Raw genomic sequence first — 18557 nt, forward strand, 5'->3', positions numbered from 1 at the left:
CAGGTACAGATAGGGATTTATTTATGAAAGTAAATACACATTTAAGGGAGAAATGAAGGAAATCTCAAAAGAGAGATACCTTTTGGGGTTAAGCAAGGAATACCCATTCAAGGGAGAATGTGGTCATTCTGAGAATTAGAGTTGTGTTTTAGGGGTTCCTGGTCCTTTTCTTTTTTCTTTTTTCTTTTTTCTTTTTTTTTTTTTTTGTACTGGGGATTGAACCTAGGGATGCTTAATCACTGAGCTACATCCACAGCCCTTTTTGGGTTTTCTAATTTATTAAGAGATAGCATCTCCCCAAGTTGCTTAGGGCCTTGCTAAGTTGCTGAGGCTAACCTTGAATATGGGATTCTCTTGCCTCAGCTCCTGAGCCATTGGGATTGCAGGCATCCTGGATCTTCTTTTAAAAGAAACTTGGCTAGGGCTGGATATGAGAAGGTATGAAGGGATGCTATCAGTCTGGTGATCTCAAGAGAGTTTAGGGCAGCATGGTCCTTCTCAGGATCCTCGCGCTAATGTGTTCTTCATTATCTCATCAATAGATAATACTGGAAAGTCTTCTTAATCATAATTTTCTCAAAATATCATATCCCTCTTAATCTATTTTTAGGGAGGGGATAATTAACACTGTGCATGTAGATGTACAGATTTCCCAGGGAAAGAAACTGGCTTGTGGAAGGACAGACCTGTAAAAGAATGCAGAACATTTGAATTAAAATTTTGTTTTATTGTTATTCCTTTATGTCTTTTTTCTACCTGTTATTTATTTATTTAATTATTTTTATTTCTACTCTCCAACCTCAGAGACCACTCTACAGGGGAAAAAGCGCAGAAATCAGTTAGAGAGACAAGCAGATAAAAGAGAATGTGAGGCTAAAGTGGGAGTCAGAAACAGTGGTCGCCCTCTTTTTTTTCCCAAGGACCTATCAATATCAATTCCTATGAGGTTTATACGTACTTCTAATTCTTGCATTCTTTATGTTCTCCTATTCTATAAACTACATTTTAATCTGGAGCTAGTGTACCTATGCTTTGGTACATAGCTCTTCTTCTTAAACAAGAAATCAGAAAGGATTTTAAACTGCCTTAAAGGAAAATGTGATTTTCAAAGTTAGTGAGATGCAGCTAAAGCAGTACTTTGAGAGAATTTTGTAACAATAATGCTTCTGTTAGAAAAGATGAAAAATCTCAAGCCAATGACCTCAGGTTCCACTTTAAGAAATGAGAAAAAAGATACAAGTAATGGGGTAAGGATATAGCTCAGCAGTAGAGCAAATGCCCAGCATGTGTGAGGTCCTGGGTCCATCTACAGTACTGAAAGAAAATGAAAAGTAAGCAGAAGAGAAAAAGTAAAGAAGACAACAGAAAAAAAAAGCTGAAATAAATTAGAGAAAATAAAGGACTCAAAATAATAGATTCTTTGAACAGATCCATAACATTGATAGACCTCCATCTAGACTAATCAGAAAAAAATACAATAAATATCATTTAGACATCAAAATAATGATAAAAATATGATACAAATCTTCATACCACTAAATTTAACATTTATAAAAATTAAATACATTTCCTCAAAAAGAGCTACTGAGGCACACTCAGGAAGAAATAGATAAAACTAAAATTTTCATATCTATTTAAGTAATCAGATTTGTAACTTAAAACCATTTCCACAAAGAAACCAGAAGAATTGGGTGATGAACTGTATAAACATTTAATGAAAAACTGGTAACAATTTCTCAAACTCTCCAGAAAATAAAAAGAAGGAAACACTTCTCAAATTCATTCTAGGAAGCCAGTATTATCCTGATACTCAGATCAGAAAAAAAAAATATTGTAAGAAAAATTTGGTTCTATAACCCTCATGAATATAGACTAGAAAATTCTAAACAAAATTTTATCATAATTTATGTCTGTGGTTTTTGTCACAGAATGCAATGTAGGTTTAACATTTGAAAGTCAGTCAATGCAATGCACTACCTTCACAGACAAATATAAAACTTCAGGAGATGAAGACAAAGAATTTGGCAAAAAAAAAAAAAAATCCTGCATTCATTCACAATAAAAGCTCTCAGAAAAACTAAGACTAGAAAGAAACCTCCTAAAGGTGGTAAAGGGCATCTGAAAAAAACACAACTAATTTCACACTTTCTGGTGAAGGACTGAATGCTTTCCCTCTAAGATTAGAAGCAAGGTAACAATGAATACCCTCAGTATTTCTATTTGACCTTGAACAAGAGATGCTAATCAATGCAACAAGCCAAGAAAAAAGAAAAATAATACACATTAGTTGAAGAACAAAAAGTAAAACTGTCCTTATTAGTCGATGATATAAACCTATGGTGTCTGCCAATAAAGGTATTTACATAAGAAAATTAATTTAGCAAGTTTACAGAATATACCAGGTTAGCACACAAAAGCCCAAATTCAATAACAACTGGAAATTAAAATGTTTAGAAACACATTTATAACAGCATCAAAAATATAGAACATTTATATGACAAAGGATATACAAGTTATGTACACTGAAAACTACAAAATATGTCCTGAGAGTAATTAAAACTCTAAATAAGTGAAAAGATAGCATGTTCATGGGTTATAAGAGTTAATATAAAGATGTTAGGGATCCCCAAACTGATCTATAGATTTTATGTAGTCACAATAAAAACACAGCAGATTTTTATAGAGAAGTTATCATTTATTCTAAAAATTTATTTCTAAATTCTCAGGACACAGAACAGCCAAACAATTTTGAAAAGAACAAAGATGAATTCACTACCTAATTTCAAAACTTTTTTACCACTACTTCAATTAAAAAGCTTTGGAGTAGGCAATAAAGACAAATTATATTGCAGTGGTCCAGAAACAGGTGCCCATGAATATGGTCAATTTATTGTTTTAGTGAAGTTCCCAAGATATTTATATGATAGAACAATTTTTTAAAAAGAGAGGAAAAAGCAAATTAAAACAAACAAAAAAATCTTAACCCTTATTGTATGCCATTTTTAAAAAATCACTTTAAATGAACCACAGGCTTAAGAGAAAGAGCAAAAACTATAAAATTTCTAGAAGAATATAGGGAAGAGGTAAAACAAAACAAAAAATCACAACTTTGATTTTATCAAAACTAAATGTTTGCCCTTCATCAAAAAAAAAATTATGAGAAGTTGAGCCACAAACTCAGAGAAAATACTTGAAGAGCCAATAGCCTACAAAGTCCTTTTGAGTATATACACATACACATATTATTCAATTTAATAATAGAAACATATACTGTATGATTACATTTATACACATTGTGAAGAGGCAAATCTATACACACAGGATGTGGATAGGTGCTTTGCCAGTGGATAGAAGAGTATGGAATGGAAAGGAGGGAGAAAGGAGTGACTCCAATGGGAATAGGATTTCTGAGGAGGTGAAAAAAATTTCAAAATTAGATGGTTTTCTTGCTCCTGTCCTCTCTGTCACATCTCTCTCCTCCAGTGATGTCTCCCACCATGCTCTGCTGCAGCAAGAAGGGCTTTTACCAAACAGGGCTTTTGACCTTGGACTTCCCAGCCACCAGAATTGTAACACATTTCCTTTATTTACAAAATAAATAAATAAAATAAAATGGCGCTTGTACAAATCTGGGAATATAATTTAAAAATCGCTGAATTGTACACTGAAAGTTTGCTATATAAATTATATCTCAAAGCTCTTATAGTAAAGTATATAAACATAATTTAATGTATTACATTAACAGCAAAAGTAATAAATATGCAAACTCACTACTTATTATTTTATTACATTTCAACATTATGTATGCTCCTCAGGTATTTTGCATCTACTGTGTCTGTGCACCGGAAGGACAATATAACAGTGTGCTACTGCACCTCGCTTCTAAGTTCTAGATTTGTAATGTCATGTTGGTAGCTTGAACTTGGCCATTATGAGAGTACTGACACCAAAAAATGAGCAAACACTGTAAATCAGAGCTTGTTTTCCCTAGAGAGCTGGTTGGTCCTTCACCCGTATATAGCTGCATTGCTCTATTTCATTCCCTGTGTCCGGTTGATTAGAGAAGGTAGCCTGGACTGGCAAAAATGCTGGAGGAAAATTGCAGGAGATGGTGACTTTCTGTTTATTCCCGTGACTACAGAATGATGTCACTGGAAGGAAAGCAGGCCAACATATGCAGCTGGAGAGTTCATTGATACACTTATGTATTTATATATCTTGATCCATAGGAAACTTGAGGTGACTATCTCCACTATTCCCTTGCCTCTTTTTCTCTGTGTCACATTGGGTAAATTGCTTTCTTTGTTAATTTTGAGTCCTTATTGCAAATAGCAACAATTTTTAAAGCTTTTAGAGTCTCTGGTTCTACAAATATTTTAAAACAATATTGATTTCTATTCTTGAAAGAGATTATTTTTATAATCACCAGATGTATTGGGGAATATTAGAAGGAAGCAAAAAAAATTTAAATATGCTTTAAATATCTGGCTTCATGAGTTACTAGCAGTGATAACTGAAAGTGGACTACCTATTTATATTTTCTGATCCTCAGTTTCCCTATCTGTAAAATGGAGTTGATAATGGCATCTACCATTTGTGATTTTAGCTTGGTTTAAATGAAATAACCTGTTGTAAAAAGTATAGGATAGCATCTGGTATGTATCATTCAATAAATGTTTTCTATTTCTAGATTTTGCTTGTCAGGATATAAATAGGCAATGATAATATTTACTGTGGGAATTATTGGCAGATTTTCTTCCAGAAGTGCATACCATATTTATTTCATCAGATTCACGATATCAGTTTTCCCCATGCAATTCCTCTGTGTGTCTTATATGAGTATGCAGTGTAGTCATATACAAAACCTTCACATAAGTAGGGAGTTATGTGTACTTCAAGGCTTTCCAGAAGGAACTCTGTCCCATGAGGTGCATTTCCTCAAACACAGTTAAATTGCAAAAGAAGCCTCTCTTTCTCATACAGCGCTCAAGTCCTGAAGCAGTGCTGCCTTTTATCTTGAACTGCTTACAAGCCCTCAGAACTCTGGGGGGATAATTGCAATGTAATGTATTACAGCTGCTTGTGAGGTAATTTACTCAGCTGCTGCCACCTGGGGAGATTAGAAGGGATTTCCCCTCCTGACTCTGGACCCCTGGAATTTACAGTCTTTTCCCTTTCTCTTCTCTGGTGGTGTCAGTCTTCTCCCTCAGGGTGCACCAGGAATTCAGCCATTATCAAGTACACCAGTGTTTGCATGAGGAAGAAGTACTAGCAAACAAACTCTATGTGGGCCAGGTAAACTTTAAGGCATAGTTTTGTTATTTAACCAGCCACCACGTTAAGCCTGAGGTATTATCAGGATCCTCCCAGCTTGCCAATCTTTTAAAAAAAGCTTTTTACCCTTTTGTAAGCCCAGATACTATGGAATGACTTGTGGCCCCAGTGAAAGATATATGGAAATCCTAACCCCATAACATCATCATAAAGTAACCTAATTGGGAAATAGTTTATAGAAGTCATGAAGTTAAGATTCGGTCATTAAGGTGAGCCTAGTCTAACATGACCCATGTTCTTACATAAAAAGGGAAATTTGGAAAGAGAAATCCCTATGAAGACCAAACCAGAGATCAGAATGATGTATCCACAAGCCAAGGAATGCCATAGGTGGACACAAAAGAGGCCTGGAACAAATTCTCTAAGAGCCAGCAGATGGAACCAATCCTGATAACACCTTGGTCTCAGACTTCTGAGTTGTAGAACTGCAACCCCATTTTTAATACTTTGTTATGACAATACCACCTAGTCAATAGAGGAAGTCTTTTAAGCTCTGGGCCCCTTCTTTAAATAATTATTTTTAAATGCATAAAATTTGCACATATGATAAAAAGGAAAATAAAATATATTAAAATACTCTTATCTCTTCTCAAAAACAACTTTATGATACATTGATAGAAACATTACTATATCAAATAACAAGACTTAATGGTGGTTCCAAAATAACCACTATAATTTTGAAGTAAAGATGAGTATAAATGACATTCTCAAATCTATAACAACTCTAATGTGATATAAAAATATGCATGATTTCTATTAGTTGTAGTAGTGATATCATTAGTATTGCTTATTGTCTTTATAGATGGAAAGGCTAAGTTCCAGTTAGATAAGTGAAAATTAAAATTTTATCTACTCTCCAAATTTACTGAACACCCGAATTCCCTTCACACTGTGAAAGTCAATGGGTTTCAGGCTAGCAACCTGTAGGGCAGGCCCAAAATGGTTATATTTAATGTTTCTTTCTCTGAGTATTCTGGCAGGCTATGTTTTTAGTATGTAGCCGAAGTTATGAATACCCTGATTCAGCATATGTACTCATAACCATAAACATTTGCTTGTGAACATGCTGTCACCTATGTAACTTGTGACTTCTTTGGCCTGAATTATAAAGGCCTATGAAAATGGTTCAGAGAGCTAAACAAAACTGGCTGGGGGCTGGAGTGAGAGGCTGGGTTCTGCTGCCACCTCTGAACAAAGAATGTCTACTATCCCAACTGTATCTTGCATCTTCCATCTGCCAGGATCTTGACTGTGTTTCCCAGGGTCTGAGCCTTTACCCAACTATTTATGTAGTTTGTGGGTTCCATACAGATGAGATGTGCCTCAACCCTGGAGGATGGGTGGGGAGACATACCTGTGACCACTGAGCACTCGGCTGCTAGTTCTATTTGCACGGATTCCTGTGGAGAGTTGGGATAAAATGGATGGGTTCCTGTGAGCTAGAGGGGATTTCTGATTTCCCTGCAGTGAACATGGACCCAGTGGGGTGGACTGTGAACTGAGCAGCAGAGCCCAGGCACTGGCCCGTGGCCAAGGGTAAGATGGAGGTTGCAGTGCAGATGACACAGAGAAACAGTCTGAAGAGCTACAAACACAGCAGGGGCCTGGGGTAGAAGTTCCTTACGGTTCTGAGATCAGAAACGGATGCAGCTTTATGAGAGACTGCCAAGATGAGGGAATCACAAGATAAGAAAAAGGCCTATGGAAATGGCTCAGGGGCAAAATGGAACCGGTAGAGGAGACTAAATGGAATGGTTGGGGGCTAAATGAAGTTGGAGCTGGAGGCTTTATTCAGAGCTGCTGCCTCTGAATAAGGAATGTCTACTATCCCAACTGCACCGTGCATCTTTCTTCACCTGATGGGATACTAAATCTGTTTCTCAGGATCTGAGTCTCCACCCTACACAACCTTTTCTTTTGAGTCTTTATTTTACTCAATCTTCCCCTATTAAAACCTCTGATCCCTTTGTTGATTCTTATTTCTTCATTTATAACTTGATCTCCAGTCCCAAACTACCTTTCTTGGGTATTTCAGTGGAAAGATTCCCTTCTCTCTGATTCCCGAGAATAACCATTCACGGGTTATTCTCTGGGACCTGACATCAATTGTGAAGGGTGTTATCAAAGATTCCCAGAATGTGGTATTTCTTTTATTGTGGATGTAGAGATTTCTACTGAAATCCCCGCAAACTCAGCTTCTCCTTTTGTCTCCAAATCTTCCCCTCACCTAGAATGTTTGAAGTTAAATTGTTATTGGCACATATTAGACTTATAAAGTTTCATGTTCATTCATCAAACTTCAAGTATAAAGATGTATTATTTTATCAGTTCTTCCCTGTAGAATGTCACTCCAGTAAGAATTATATATATGATGCCTCTGAGCTGAAGCAGGTCATGGCTTTACCATCAAAATCTTTGGGAACACATTGACTGTGTTCTTGTCATCCATCTGTTCAGTAATCTTACTTTGCTGCTTTTACTTCCTGGACACATCCCACTTTGATATGTCCCTCTGCCCTTTGTCCAAGTTTTTCCTGTTTTCCTCTCTCATTCTCCTCTTAAAACTTGGTTGTTGACCTGCCTGACTATATTATTGTGAGACATATATTTGGTCTTCTACACTGGGCCCTATAAACCATAGTTTAATTGAGCTTTCACACCCACAGTGATATGCTGAATAAGACTCTTTGATTGACTTTCCTTAATTCTTTACCTCACTTTTCTACTCCCCTACTAGAGGATTCATGTGCACTCAACTCCTTAGCTCAAGATCAGCTTCTGGGGCAGTTCAACCTAACAGTTTGTTCTGGGAAGTCATCCCTAAAGAGGAGCTATCCTGGAAATGGATTAGTTGCAAGCCTGATGGATTCTGGTAATAAGTGGTATGATGAGTCATCCTGCCATGCTCTAGTATCATAATCTCACTAAGGGAGGAAAAAAGAGAAATCTTGCCTCATTTATGCTTTGGCCAGCAAGATGTTTATGCAACCTGAAAATGGGACAACTGTTTCACCACAGCTTCATTCAGGAGTATTTGTGAAAATGGAGGAGGTTACTCTTCCCATTAGACAGAAATGTAATCTACATCCCTGTTTATTGACTTAGTGTGAATGGAAAAATGGTCTAAGGTGAATATACATGGCAATTAATAAGCAATGGCACAATGCTGGGTCAGGGTCTTGAAAGAAACAAGACTGGAGAACTAAAGAGAAGGAATATAGAAAAGAAGCATGTTTACTGCTTTTATTTTGGTCATGTCAATGCCCATCACGGAGCAGCCACCAGAAGGAGGATCTGCACAATAGATGCTCACTCAGTGGATGTCAGCCAGACTCTGAGTTTGACCAATTTGGTGTTTTCATAAAAAGCCCTTGAAAGTAATCACAAAAAGATAAGGATATTCACCTGCTCAGAATCACAGGGACCTCTCAAGGATGCTGGTCCAGCTATTGTCACTGATGAATGTCTTGCTTGTGAGCAGTAGAGACCAACACTGAGCCCTTGGTATGTATGGGTCCATCACTTGTGGAGACCAAATAGCCACTTCGTGGCAAGTAGCCTGGAACAAGCCCCCTTCATCTGGAAGAAGCTAAGGACTAATTCATATCTTAGGTGTGAATTTTCTTTCTTTGCCCACAGTGCCCCAGCCAACAGCACTATTCAAGAGCTCATGGAGTGTCTGATTCAACAACATAGAATTTCATCTGAAATCACCAAGGTCTTCCAGACTATAGACACAGGAAAGAAAGGGATCAGGTCTGCTGTTGATAAAATTATGCTCCCAGGCCTTAAAAAGTGCTGGATGTATGCAAGTATTGATATTTTAGTAAAAGAAAAAAGGAAGTGTCCTGAAAGCAAATCTATTAAGGATGTTCAAAAGTATGTTTCATGCCCAGAATTCCCAATGAAAAAACAGTACCTCCCCATGTGTGTCAGACCCATCAAATATTTTAAATGCTTTTTTCCAAGAATAAGTAAAATGAGAATTTTAGTGAATTTACTAAAATAATAATATCTGAGTTATAGCAACAGGGTTTTAATATAAACAGGGACAGAAGCAATTGTGAAGTAACTTAGAAAAGAAACAACAAAACTAGACTTTAATTTCGCCTTCTTTATTATGTAGTTCTCAGCTGGATAATTCATAAAATATAAGTTCATTTTAAGTTTGAGTAAGTAGTCAAGCTTAGATATGTCATAATAGATCATATTGTGAGGTTTTATTAGTTTTAACTTTAAAATACATCAAGGAAAATTTAGATTAAAATAGCTCATATGTATTGTATTCCATATTTAAGCACAATGATATGTAATTTGAGGTTATTTTGCTAAACCTTAGATAAGTATTCAAGGTCTTCATGAGACACTGGGTATTATGAACTCTATTTGATCACAAAGAAGTTCAGTTATGATAATTTTTAAAAGTGTGCTTGCAGATGACCCTGAAGGAAATTTATGAAAATCTGGTCATATAAATTTATTAGTGTAATATAATCTTGATTCTTTTAAATTCTATAATAAAAGTAATTGCTTTAGTGGTATGGCTATAACAAGCATTTTTCTTGCAGATCTGCCAATCCTCAACCTCCGTATTGTTTCTACCTCTGCAGATTCATACATTTGTATATTGTGTTAAATAAGTGGAAATGGAAACATACATGGACATAAAGACAGTGCTAGTCAACTGATTGATTATTTGCAATTTAGTATGGATGTTTAAAAGCACAGCCTTATAAGTAGACAGGTCTGTAAATTATATTAAATGAAAATATAATAAAGACATCACCATTGAAAACAGTATAATAGATACAGTTGTAACACTGCCAACTACTTAGTTTGCTTATTTCTCTAAACTCTGAGTTCCCCTGAGAGTCTTCTCGTACTTGTTTTATAGCCTGGTTGTACTCCCGAGCTCTCTATCCCTTAATTATGCTCACCTCACAAAATCTCAACTGGGACAAATCCTTCTGGCCACATCATCTTCTTATTATGAGTATTATCAGGGGAAAAAAAGATCATATAATCAGACAGATGGCTGGGAGTACAATGCCAGGGCCTTTGACATCAGTAACATCCAATGAATCCAATGAGGCCAATCAAAAGAGAGATAGAAAGAATGAATAAAAAGGAAAAGAAAAAAACATAATCCTACTATATGTTATCTGTAAGAGATTCACTTTAAATCCAAAACACATATTTTGGGTGAAAAGTACCAAAAAGAAGCATGTTGGCTATCCTAATGTCAGACAAATTAAACTTTACATCAAAAAAGCTTATGAGAGACAAAAGAGACATTCTATATTAATAGTAAGTTCAATACAAAAATAACAAATAACAATAACAAAAAATAACAAATTATAAACACTGATGTCCCTAATGAGGGACCATCAAAATATATAACAAAATTGAAAAAAGAAATAGTTCATAATCATAGTTGGAGACCTCAACTCTCTTCTCTGCAGACAGACAATAAGGAAACACAATAAACCAACTAAATCTAGGAGACATGTAAGTGTCACATTATGAAGTCTTCGACCAGTTCCCATCACCCTGTTCTAACAATACCTGAATCAAAGAAAACCCTAGCTGCCTGCCTTTACCTCCTTCAGTCAGGATATTGAGATACTTTCTATAGAAAAATCAAAGGGTCTCATTTTCATCAGGCACTCAAGTACCATATTGTAAATGGTTGCTCTTTGAAAACACAGGTAAACTCATTAATTCATAATCCTATCTGCACAAAAAAAAATCTCCCACTCCTTTCTTAATTATATAGATTGCCAAGAATCTCCAAACATTCCAAGGAAGATTTCAACAGAACAAGAAGACCAAAACAAGCAGGAACAAGAAAGCCAAAGAAAACGGGGACAATGCAAGAAATGCTGAGAACTTTTTTATTTGTTTAAAGAAGCTAAAAGTAATATCCTTAAATTAGTAGGAGGACATTGCATTTTTGACAATAACAGAAAACAGACAAGATAAAATGCAAAAAAATGTGAATCATGTTTTCAATGACATCATTGAAAATATAGAATCATCCTTCCCAAATAATGAGAGAAAATTCCTTTGATTCTAGAATTCTATGCCAAATCAAACTTTTAATCAAGTATGAAGGTAGAATAAAGATGCATTTAAACACACAAAGAATTCTTTCTCAAAAAAATTTGTTACTGCAAAATATGCTTCAGCATAATGAGTCTACAAACCAAGAAAGGGGAATCCTAATAGCCAAGCCTCCAAGTAAGCATCACAAGAAAATAATGCAGGGAGGTTTCAGAACACCTTTCAATGACTTCACATCCATACTGGAGCAGGAAGAAAGGGTGCTGTGGGTGGGAGGTCTCTAGGGATAAACAATGAAATTATTAAATTTCCTGAAAAATTATTTCGAGTAGTTGATAGTTTTAAAAATAGAATTTTTAAAGTATGATAGCTAAGCAAGTGGAAAGTTCAGCTATGAACCACATAGGAAATTGATAGATAAACAGGGAATATATGCATAATATGCTACTTGACTCAATATTTATGTAATTATAAAATATATTTATAAATTAAATTTTCTGCAATATCAAGAGAAGAAATTGAGGAGGGTAAAAGAGGCCATTTGGAATAAAAAGGTAAAACTGCAACTATAAAAAAGATATAATGGTACATTAGCAGGGATTAAATAGATGATATATAAACATGATAGATTAAAATATTAATATAAAATTATATTACTTTAAAGCATAGAGACAAAAACAAGGAGAAACAACAAAAGGAAATAAAAATTAGGTTCCCCCCGAGTACCAACATAGGGAGTTAGAGAAGAATGGTGCTGGGTTTTTCTGTATATCAATAGAATAATATAAAATTTGATATTATACTATCAACTATAGGTAAAAAATTACTCTGTGGGTATAGGTGTGAAAGTGATACACTGTGTATAATCTTATATATTGAGGGCTAGGACTACTTTTTGTGTTCTTCAGAGATTATGGAAGCAGGGTCTAATTGTCTTGGCTTGTACAGCCATAGAAAAAACCTAAACCTGGGTGACTTAAACAAGAAAATTTCATTTTCTCAAAGTTCTGGAGACTTTAAATCCAAGATCAGGATTCCAGCATAATTGGGTTTTAATGAGGACTCTCCTGGTCAGTTACTACTTGTCTTCACATGGCGGAGAGAGAGGGGAGAGGAGAGAGAGAGAGAAAAACAGAGACAGGAAATGATGTGTCTTCCCTAATATCACTAATCCATAATGAGGACACCACTCTCAAAACCTCATCTAACTATAATTATCTCCCAGAGTTTCCACATGGGGGTTTTGGGCCACAACACATGAGTGGGGTAAGGACAAGTGTTCAGTCAATAACACTAACAAATAGAATGAGGTCAATAAATGCATCCTCATGCATGCCGAAATATCTTTACGCAATCACTGGCTTCCTCACTTGGCTGTAGAGAAATTCCCAGGACTCTGGCTACTGTCTTCACCTTGTGCCTGAATCACCAGGTTTTCTAATAATTCTTTGAGCTCATTGATATTCAACTCAAAATTTCTAATTTTCTTTGATAGTTTCTCTTGTGGCTCAGTACTCTGATAATTCCTTGTAAACTACAACTCAAACCAGGAAATGCCACCATAAATTTTTATTCTATGTTCATCACTTCACAGATTAATTAAAGATTAAATAACCAAATGGTGTGACACTTATTTTACCTTCCCAGGCCTTTCCTTTAGTTCATGGAATCCCTCAAACTACACATATCATTGTCTTTTAAAGCTCCACATCTCCATGTTCTCCCTTCAAGAATGAATTAAAATGCTCATTTCTCAACAGGCTATTCTTGAATCTCTCTTCCCTTCTTAGACTTTCATAACTATTTTATATAAGATTGACATGGACCATCTCCTATGTACTTTATAAGGAAATTATTTGTGCCCACATTTCTTAGAATTATCAAGTATATACAGGAATATTTTAAGTATATCTATGGAACACTTCACTAAACATGAAGTGATTGTGTTCTCTTTTATATTAATCTGTACTTGAAAATCATTAGAATTATTTGAATTACAAAAAGGCATCCTTAGGAAAGCTTGCAAAATACCAGTAAACAGATTGTATCACCATTTCCTTCAGGCTACACAATGAAGTAGAAAGAGAATAAAACGCTCATAAGCAAACATGTGGGTTCAAATAGTAATTCGTCACCCACTTGTGAAAACCATTCTTAGCTTTTACATCTGAAAATTTGATAATAGGCAGTACTATCACTATTTTGCTGGACAGTATAAATAAGAAGTGTAAAGTGCCTGGAACATAGTAGATATAAAATAAATGCTAGCTAATTACCTTTAGCAGTTCCTAATGCAAAATAAAAACATGCACAAAGAAGCCAATTTGATTAAATTGAATGAAAACACCAAGCTATAGCATTCTAGTGGGACTTAGATAATGTTCAGTTCCAGGCTATCTTCGTCAGGACTCTAGTTTGTTGCAACAGAACTGGTTAAAACAAAATGTATGGAAAAGAGAGGGAAGAAAGTATAACTCAATCACTCATTTGATACACATTTACTGAGCATCTCTAACAGGCTAGGTATTATATGAGGCCTGAGAATACCAAGAATACAACACAGACACTGTCTATATGTTAAGGTAATGCAAAGTCCAATCTCAAAGGAAATCAAGGTCAGGGTATAGGCAGGCTTCAGCAAGGGATTAGAACAAGCATTTAAAGGGCACCTGAGAGCTTGGGTATAGTTTAGTGGCAAAAAGTGGGCTTAGTATCTGTGAGGCCCTTGGTTCAATCTCCCACACTTAAAGGAAGAAGAAGAAAAAAAAAAAAGACACAGAACCCTGGTGGCATGTTCTGTTTCTCATGCCTCCTCATCCTTATGCGTTTTATTTTTAAGTCTACAGATCAAATTTCTCTGTTTTCCAATACTCATCACAAAATTTAAGTATTTCACAGTTTGTGAACTGTTCCCTATAGATTCCTTCTCTCAGTCTCCCATGGAGCAAGAATTTGACTGAGCTTGAGTAAGTAATGTACTTACCCAACTGCCCATGAAAATAAGGGGCAGAGTCATGGTATCCAACTCTGTGCTAGATCTTTCCTGTGCATTCTAGACTGAAAGTGTGAAAGAAAAAGGAATTCTTGGTGGTTTGAGCAGGCAAGGCCATATCATTTTTAAAAAATATTATTTACTCATTTTGGGATAAGCATTTGAATCCTAAAATGACACTTAACTTTCTCAAATTATAAAATTAAGCTATACAATTTGATAGTGGTGGATCTTGGGAAGGGACTCAGATTTTCATTCTTAATTTTGTCCTCTTTCAACTTTGCTAGTATTGGAACTAGGAATGACACCCCTGTTGAACATTTTCAACTACCAACTAATGTTATCTTAAGTACTAGCATTAATTAAAGAATTATAAAGTATAGCACACATTCAGATGTAACTAATGTTTGGCAGAATTGTGGTTTGACTCTCCACATTTTTTTTTTGTTTGTTTTATCCAGGAGCTCACTACATTCTGAGTGACATTAAGGGTGAAATTTTGTAAACACAAGGGATAATATAATTAAAGATTCACATTTTCAGTTGTTACTCTGCTACTGTAAAAGAAAAAAAAAATCATCATGAACCAAAATAATTGCAATAAACCTAACAGAGACAGTTAAATTTTATTTGAGTTTTAAAAAGTAGGTAAGTTTAGTGCAGCCACAGAGGAGAATAAGGGCATTCTAAGCAAGAGAATATTCTTGAGCAACAGTGCAGAGATGAAAATGAATGTGCTCTCTCTCTCTCTCTCTCTCTCTCTCTCTCTCTCTCTCTCTCTCACACACACACACACACACACACACACACACACACACACACACACACACTTGCTTTAGGAGTCTTAGTGTTTACCTAAATCATATTACTTTCAAGTTATGGTGATATGTGCTTTTGCCAGCTCCTTGTGGTTTTTCTAAAATTTTGTACAGACTATAAAATCTCAATGTTTTCTGATAATTCTAGAAGTTATTGGAAACATGTGGCAATATGAGTGGCAGTGGCTGTAAAGTCTGTTTCCCTTTTCAGCCTATTTATGGGTTAAATATAGCAAAATCTGATCTTCAGACAGAGCAATAATCCTTACCTTGAAAGTAAGGAAGAGTAAGCGTATCCTTATATACCAGCTGTGTAAATTATTGCTGTTAAGATAGACCTTCAGTCTTGGACAAAAGGGGAAAAAAATCAATATTAATCCACTCATACTTGTAATGGAAGGATGTGGCCATATAAAGTATTACTGGCTAGCACAGGATCACAGCCTGAATTTGAAGACAGATGCTATATGTTTGCTATGGAAACAATAGACCGTAACATTGTATTTGATATGGAAAAATCAATCACAGCATTACCAGCTAGAAACTGCTCCACTTTGAGGCAAGAATACAAAGTACCTCAAGCAGTTGTTAAACAGAAGAGCTTTCATGATTATTTAATCACTTGAGAGGCCAAACCAATTAAAATATCATCTGTCAATACTTTCTCTAAGATCTGTTTTCAGGAATAATAAATGCTTTCTCAAATCTATTGTCTTGACCTAAATGATGAATATACAGAAATAAAAACCACGAGGACCAGATGTATATTTTCAACAGGAAGTGGTTTCTGATATTATTTGGAGCTAGAAAAGGCCAAAGTTCCTTCAAGCATTTTTCTGGAAACTATCAGATAAAAATCAAACTTACAAAGGTTTGGCAGTGTGGATCTGAATCATGAAATAACAACCAGAGTGCACAAAGCCTGCAGGCTTCAGGAATCTGGTAGGAGTTCATCTCTGACTGTGACCACACACGTGATGAAATGGTACTCCACTGGAAGGATTCAGACATTTAATTCCCAATGGTTCTTGGAGAAGCCATTGAGGATTTTCAGTGTGACAGAAAAATAGGCAGCTTAATCCAGGGAAGGTGAGAGCTGAGGCTAGAATGATAGGTTGAGGCATAGAATTCCTCCCAAAGAGTCTAAACTTAAACTTGAAGATGGCAAAGAAGAGCTTCCTAAGATTTTAAAATAAGCAAGTGGTACAATCAAATATGTATTTCAGAAAAAGTAACCATGGTAGCAATATGAATGATGGATTATAGAGGGAAGATTCTGGAAACAGGAACTATGTAGGAATCTACAGCAACTTTCAGAGCTAGGATTTTAAGCAAAGGCAGTTGCTCATGAGGAAGAAAAGGGAAAGTTGGGGATCTGATAGTAACCTAGAAAGAATTCATGTAGGTCAGTGAGGAAGGAACTGAAAATAATATTGAGGTTTTTCTTTGTGAACTTTGTTAGACATGGGAGGTCTTCAATAGTTTTAAGACACAATAATGATAATCATTGCAACAATACTAATGTATATTAATAAGCTTTGAAGGAAGGGAGTGTTAGGTTTATTTGAATATTGCTTTAAATTCCTCTTCACTATTTTACTTTAAATTCCTCTTCACTATTTTACTTCACTATTTTATTTTATTTAAGTCATCATTACCCTAAGTACATGTATGAATACACGAATGGTATGATGACTCTACTTTGTGTACAACCAGAGACATGAAAAATTGTGCTCTATATGTATAATATGAACGGAAATACATTCAACTGTCACATATAACAAATTAGAATATATTTTAAAAATTTTCCAGAGGTTCATCAAGGCCCTAGATATATTTAGATATCTCTCAATAATTTCTTACATTATCTCCTTCATTACTTGTCATGCTTTATATTTTTCAAAAAATCAAATTTAAAAAAGACATTTACTTTTATACCTATGATCAAAAAAACTTCTTTGGTTATGAGTATGCAGCTATATTTTAATATTACTTATTATTAAAAGAGGGGTTGTCATTTCCTACAGGTGATATAAAAATAAAGATATTTAACAACTCTACTCTCTATTTTCTCTTTTCCTGATTCTGATTTTTCCTTCTAACTTGGCTGAGAAAAAGTGTTTTATACTTGACAAAATCATTCCAGCTATGTAGAAAATATGAGAAGTGTTCAGGGCTACAACTGCTGACAGATTCTCTCCTGCACCAAATATGTCTAAGCCTTAAATCCCAGTTCATTCTGAATTAAATACTACTTGGTAGTTGCTTACATGGAATATCTCTTCTTTATTTAATCTTTTCACAAATATAGATGCATTTAAGCCATGTCCTACCATACAACATAATAAGGAATTTCTGTGAGCACTTTAATGCTTTCTCTAGTAAATCCAATGCACCTAATTAAATGGAGTTTGTAGAAACTAATTTGGCAATCTTCAATCCTCTCAAATCCATCCAGAGCTGCACTATAACGTATCATAGAGTAATTAATTACAGTTCATTGCCCATGCATAGTACCATAGCTCATAGAGTATTACATAGACACTCACAAATAATTACCAAAAGAAGTGTATAATATGAGGTAGTTGCATAATCTTAGGTGAATTGCTTACCGCTCTGGCCTAAATTTTCTTGTCTATAAAACAGAGGTATCAATAACCCCTATCTCAATGGTAATAGTGAAATGAAATTAAAGGATGCATATAAAGATTTTGGCAAAGATATCACATAGTAAACCTTACTAAATATTAAATTTTACTTTTGCCTTAATGAGTTGTTTGACACAAAGATAATATAAGCCATGTATGAAATTTTAACCTTTCTAAAAATTGTGTTTAAAAAGTTTAAAATGGCAATAAAGCAAATAATAAAAAAGAATAAAATTAGGTAATTTAAATTTTATAATGTATTTAACCCATATATTAAAATATTATTATTGCAGTTGTAGTAAATAAAAAAGTTATTAATGAGTTATGTTATATACCACACCTATAAAATTTAGGGTGTATTTTATACTCATAGCACATTCCAATTCAAAATGGCCACATTTTAAGTGTTCTATTGCTATATGTGACTAATGGTTACTGATTTAGAACACATAGATCTAGATGCTTCTTAAGTTTAGACATGAAAAACATGTTTAGTCATTTCTTTATAAATGGCTAGAAAAACTTCAAAAAGAAAAAGAAAAGTAAGAAAAAAACTGCTCTAGGAAATGCATCAGTACTAGGATCTTGATGATCTTACTATTTTTTTTACTAGGTAGCCTTAGAAAATACTCTGTTTCAAATAAAAGAATAATAAAGAAAATAGTATTTGAAATAAAAGAATAATAAAGAAAATAGTATTTG

The 18557-nt window shown here is 34.8% G+C and overlaps 1 protein-coding gene across 1 annotated transcript in view; it reads right to left on the bottom strand.

Moving 5' to 3' along the window:
* Positions 1-561: 561 nt before the first annotated feature.
* Positions 562-18557, bottom strand: part of LOC308646759 (uncharacterized protein) — a 546497-nt gene continuing 528501 nt past the window's right edge. Inside the window, exon 11 of the mRNA XM_081290128.1 lies at positions 562-686. The gene's annotated coding sequence lies outside the window, so the exon portion shown is untranslated. The remainder of the gene's footprint in view (positions 687-18557) is intronic.

This window comes from Spermophilus citellus (assembly GCF_964194105.1).
Source record: "Spermophilus citellus genome assembly, chromosome: 1".
Lineage (NCBI taxonomy): Eukaryota > Metazoa > Chordata > Mammalia > Rodentia > Sciuridae > Spermophilus > Spermophilus citellus.